The sequence below is a fragment of the Palaemon carinicauda genome, chromosome 15, assembly GCF_036898095.1.
Source record: "Palaemon carinicauda isolate YSFRI2023 chromosome 15, ASM3689809v2, whole genome shotgun sequence".
Classification (NCBI taxonomy): Eukaryota; Metazoa; Arthropoda; class Malacostraca; order Decapoda; family Palaemonidae; genus Palaemon; species Palaemon carinicauda.
In genome coordinates this window covers 19,250,377-19,256,376 of record NC_090739.1, presented here as the reverse complement: position 1 = coordinate 19,256,376, position 6,000 = coordinate 19,250,377, and the positions used below count along the sequence as shown (strand labels likewise).

General features: G+C 39.2%; 1 protein-coding gene across 2 annotated transcripts in view; it reads left to right on the top strand.

The window, feature by feature from the left end:
* The first annotated feature begins 862 nt into the window (after positions 1–862).
* Positions 863–6,000, top strand: part of LOC137654499 (uncharacterized) — a 125,518-nt gene continuing 120,380 nt past the window's right edge. For both annotated transcript variants that reach the window (XM_068388173.1, XM_068388172.1), the window contains exon 1: positions 863–1,028. The gene's annotated coding sequence lies outside the window, so the exon portion shown is untranslated. The remainder of the gene's footprint in view (positions 1,029–6,000) is intronic.

Here is a 6,000-nt window from a genome sequence, read left to right as displayed (position 1 = left end):
AAATATTATTTCACTAATAAATAGCCTAATAACGCAAACAAAATTAAAGATCATCCCGTTCATTGCCACTAATACCAAAACATTAAATTCATGACTGATAAATATAAAGAATAATGGAATCTTTTAGTTGCAAGTATGTGAGATATGTAAGCAGATTATGAAGAAAATAATTCGCGATAAACTTATGATCGTCATCTGAATATATAGGCCTTCAGTATATAGTTTATATATAACAGGTCCATTTTAACGTTTTGGTTGATCTTAATATATTACAAATGTTTTACTCATTACTTTTCATGTGTAGTTTATTGATTTCCTTATTTCCTTTCCTCACTGGTCAATTTTCCCTGTTGGAGCCCTTGAGCTTGTTAGCAGGCTGCTTTTCTAAATAGGATTGTACCTTAGCGAATAATAATAATAATAATAATAATAATAATAATAATAATAATAATAATAATAATAATAATAATAATAATAATAATCTAGCTGTTTAAATTTCATTCATTTCTGAACAACTTTTGCATGATTTAATTTTCCTAGGATTGCTGTATGTTCTAATTTATTTTTATCATAAGTATTGTCCCTTTCTGAGCTTATTTTCTTAGTATAATTCATTGAGACATTTTTAATGCTGTCACCGAGTTGAATAAAACTCCAAATCTGTGTATTAGGTAAAACACTTTTAAGATATCATATTCCATGTAAATCAAATTATATAAAAATAAATATATATCATTGCATTTTTATTAATTATTGTAATTATATTTATATATTATTATGCCCTAATATTTTGTAATATGGATGTTCTATAAAAATAAAACTTCCATATTTGAAAAAGATGTTGTACCCGTTTAAAGGCCAATCAGCCAGTGTTGTTGTTGACGGAAATTTGATTTTGATAAGTAGTTCGAAGTTCGAACTTGAAAGTTGAGACGATCATCACAAACAGGGGCAATTAATACAGACGTGGAAATCTGAGCTGATTAGTCGAGATGTCGTGACTTGTGTAACATTTTCTCACATATTATGTAAGTGTTATATCATTTCAGTATTCATAAAACTCAATTTGTCTTTGGCTCACCAATTACTTCCTTACTTGTTTACCTCAATCATCTAACGAAACATTTTCATTATAACTTATACAGTTCTTTGATTGAAGCATCTTCCAAATCATGTGATCTTGTGAAAAGTAATGTCTTTAGTTTCTTCTTAAATTAAATTGCTCCCTTTAAGTCCTTCATTTCAGTTGGCAGTTTATTATGTCTAGGCGCACAGTAGCCAAAAGCCCTTTCACAAAATTTACTATTTGTTCTTGGTTCAGATACTCTATGTTTGTCACTCATGTGTCTTATGGTAACATTTGTTTCTAGTTCTAGTTTTTTTCAGGCACTCTTTTAGATATTTTGGTTCAGTATCTTAAACGTTAGTAAGAGTAGCTTGTCTGCGATTCTCGCCTTTACCGGTGTGACGGTCTTAACGATCCCCCGGTCTCAGAATTATCCTTGACATTGTATAATGGTTATATTCCAAGTTGGAATGATCTACTGTACTCAGACAGCCAGACAGCCACACTTAGAGAGGTACCATCAAAATCTCCCTGCTCTCAATCTAACTGCCTTTTGACTATCGAAAAGCTGGCAAGAGCGAAGGGCTTTTCGAGGGAAGCTGCAAGAGCTATTGCGAGAGCTAGGAGGATGTCCACAATTAAGGTATACCAATCTAAGTGGGACGTGTTTAGAGAATGGTGCAGAATTAGCAAATTTTCCTCTTCCAGTACCCCTCTAACTCAAATAGCCTTTTTTTCTGCTGCATTTGTGAACGAAAGAAAAGTTAGCTGTATTGACCATCAAGGGATACCGCAGCATGCTAGCCTCTGTCTTCCGTCACAGACATATTGACGTGTCAGGAAACAAGGATCTCTCGGACCTCATTAGATCTTTTGAGACCGCTAAGAGAAAGGACAACCCAACCCCCTCTTGGAACCTGGATGTAATCCGGGCATTTTTTACCTCGAGCAGGTTTGAACCTCTTGACAAGGCTTCTTGGAAGGATCTTACTAAAAAGACTCCATTCCTAGTTGCGTTGGCTACAGCCAAGAGAGTAGGAGAGTTGCAAGCCATCAGCAAGAAGGTGGGCTTCAATGGAGACAATGCAATTTGCTCCCTTCAGCTAGGTTTTCTCACCAAGAACGAGAATCCTTCGTGACCTTGGCCCAGATCCTTTACCATCTCAGGGTTATCTCACTTAGTAGGATGGGAAAAGGAGAGGCCTTTGTCCAGTGAGAGCTCTAAAATTTCATCTTCAGGCGACCAAAAACCTGAGAGGACAAGCAAATAACATCTGCTGCTCGGTTAAAAAGCCCTCTTTATCTTTATCAAAGAATGCGCTCGCATTTTTTATTAAGGATTTGATAAGGGAAGCTCACCAGAACTGTGAGGAGAGAAGCTTTCCAATCCTTAAGGTAAAACCACATGAGGTAAGAGCTGTGGCGACTTCTATGGCATATAGACACAATAAGTCGATGAAGTCAATTCTGGAGGCGACTTTCTAGTGAAGTAAATCAATCTTCGCAGACTGCTACCTTAAAGAAGTCCAGACCCAATATGAAGATTGTTGCTCCCTGGGTCCGTATGTTGCCTCCGGCGTCGTAGTTGGAGAAGGTACTACTGTCTCTATCCTATAACCTTTTCATTATATACCCTTGCCTTTTTCTAGAACTTGGTATCACAGGTCGTCTGTGAAGGTTGTTGCAGCCTTCCACAGTTTGGGATGCAAGTCAAGTTAGTTTTTATGGTGTGTCTTTTTAGTTTATTTTTGAGTTAGGTGGTCAGAATCATTATCCATGGCAATGCCAGGACAACAAGGGTGGAGGTCTAGCCACGTTAAGGTCGAGGACCTTGTGGCAGCCTCACAGAGACTTTTACAGCCCACAGGATGGATTGCTGAGTCTCTTAAGGAATGCAGGCAAATGAGGCAGGATAATTATGAAGCCAGCTTCCTTATCAGGTAAGAACCAGATTATTGGTACAGATGATTTGTAGCTATCAATAATTATACGAATTCCCGACGGGATTGAGGTTTTCTAACCCGCCATCAATGGTGTCAATCAGCTATATATACGTAACTATCAGGGAAGTTACATATTTAAAAATGGTATTTTTATTCTAGAATAAATTTTTAAATATACTTACCCGGTAGTTACATATATAAAAGGGCCCTCCCTCCTCCCCACTGAAAACAGGGCCATGGAATTTCGGAGTAATGTTGGGAATGGTTCCAGTTACCTAGTTAGAGGGCGCACAGGTATGACCACCTGCTCACCTGGCGGGGATTGCCGCGAAATTTGAATTTCTGCCGTGCGCGCGACGAATCGGCGGGATTAAGCTATATATATGTAAGTACCAGGTAAGTATATTTAAAAATTTATTTTAAAATAAAAATACAATTTTTAACCGCAGTAGTCGTGCATCTCCGAGCTGATGATTTTTGGTTGTGATAAAGAATTCAGGTAGTTTTTATTATTATTATATTCTAATGGATACATGTATGTAAATACCTTTGTTTAAAAAGTTTCTTTATATAGTACAGTATTCAGTTCACAAACAATTTACATATCTGATTTTTTTTTTATTGAATGAAATAAAGTGCAACCTTACAAATTTAGAAATCAGTAATTCTTACCTCAGAGTTACTACAAGTCTCTCCTCCATTGATATTGGTCTCCTGTAATTGGTATCAAATTTTTATATTCCAGACATGATGCCCTCGTGAATTAGGTCAAAGGTTTTCGGGGACATCCGACAATATTACAAAAAACTTGTCTGGATGCTGTCGTAGCTTATGAAAGAGTATTGCATATTCTCCACTCTTTCCTCGTTCTAAATTTATGTCATGAGTCCAGATTTTCCTGTTCTTAAACACTTAAAATATTGTTGACAGCAATGAGTCATAGAGCAAAAATTCGCACGCTCCCTCCATAATGACTAGTGGTGCTGAACTGTCCGTCTTGTAACCGTCGCTCGTTGTCCGGTTGGGCCACACCTGCAAAAGACGGACATGCGTATACACGCACGAGACTGCCTAGCCGTGTTGGACGCAAGCGACGGATTCGGTGGGGCCTTAGCCTTACTATGCCCAGTAAAGAGTTTGAGGCTGTTCCTTAAGAGAACAGCCGCAGCCCGTCCTCGTGTGCCTGTACTATTCGTCAGCACAGGAAGCACCAAGAGGAGGGTCACTAAGAACACCATCTCAGCATGGATTCGCAGGGTCATTGACCATGCACTGAATCCAGACCCTCCTCCGTCATGTCGCCCCAGAGCTCATGATGTCAGGGGCATAGCTATGTCCTTGGCCTTCCAAAGAAACAAGTGGGGTGTGGAAGCGTCAGAACACTTTCACATCCCACTACTTACAAGATGTGACCCACAGGAGACTCAATACGTTTTCTATTGGTCCTGTGGTGGCTGCACAACACCTGTTTCAAAACCTCAAGCTCCTTATTGGACAAGTAGCTGAAGGTTGAGGGCATTGCTACCCAGTTTTAGTCTGCATGAATGAAAAGATTTGACTGGCCCTTATTCTTTTCTTCATTCTCCCCTCTCTTGGGGAAAGCAGTATCCTGGGTTCTCTGCGTAGCTAACCTCAAACCACTGCAGGTAAACCATGCTCCCTTGTGTACCTAGTATTAAGACTAATACTGTTGAGTCCCCATACCCTGACGAGGTGGTATTGGGAAAGTCCTAGTGCACAGTTTTTCCATCTAAAGAACTCGGAATAACTTTTCCAGGACAGTCACACTTCTATATACCTTCACACACAGGTTGTGTAGGCCGCAGACCTTGCGTAGCAAGGTTTTAGCGAGGCGACTCCTTATTCCTTGTGTGCTGACACACTCGGATAAGGAGCCCCCAGGTAAAGCCAAAAAGCCAGATTGGCTGGGACGTCCACCCTTCCTAATGGGTGAGTCACCCCTATTAAATAGGGACTCCTTATTCCTTGAGTGCTAACGCTCAGATAAGGAGCCCCCAGGTAAAGCCAAAAAGCCAGATTGGCTGGGACGTCCACCCTTCCTAATGGGTGAGTCACCCCTATTAAATAGCGTGGTTTGTATTCCAGTTACGGAACAAATAACAAATTCGTAGGTAATTTGTATTTTTCAATATTAATCTTACCCGATAATCATGTAGCTGTCAACTCCGTTGCCCGACAGAATTCTACGGAAGGGATACGCCAGCGATCGCTATACAAGAGGGGGGTGTACTCACAAGCGCCACCTGTGGCCAGGTACTGCAGTACTTCTTGTTGACACCACCTCAATTTTTCCTCTGTCGTGCCTCCGGCTAGACCTACATGGATACGCTGTTGATTCTGGAGTTTTTTGCTCACGATTTGGTGATGTATTTGCTCTAGAGTTTAGCTTTCGCTATTCAGGAAGTTTTATCATTAGCTTAGCTAGCTTTTGGAATTAATTTGATTAATTATGGTGACGAAGAGAGTATGAACTCTCTTTCACTTTTAAATGGCCGACCCTTCCCTTAGACGGAAGTGTTGGTGTCTAAGAGAGTATAGACTCTCTTTCTTAATTTTGCTTAACAAAAGTTATATATTTATTTTATATCTCTCCGCCTTTTATAGGCCTCTTCGATTAACTTCCTTTTATTATAAACTTATTAAAATTAATTTTTATATTTGTTTATATTCGACCTTTCCTAATAGTAGGCGGTCTTTTCTTGGTACCGAAGTTAATTAACATTGAGCCCGTCATTTCGGTTTTACCTGTTAACATATTATGCTATTTTAATGTTTTTGAAAGAATTTCTTTGATAGTCTCGTACTGTTTTCAAAGTTGAACTAACGTTTTGTTTTGTCTCTGCAGTTGTTGACGTTCAGAACGTTCAACTTGCGCTCTATCGTTACGATAGAGAGAGAATTTTCACGGTGTCACGTTGCAGTAAGAGTAACCGTTTCTAGCGTTTTGTTCATTCTTTCTTAGCTTAATGG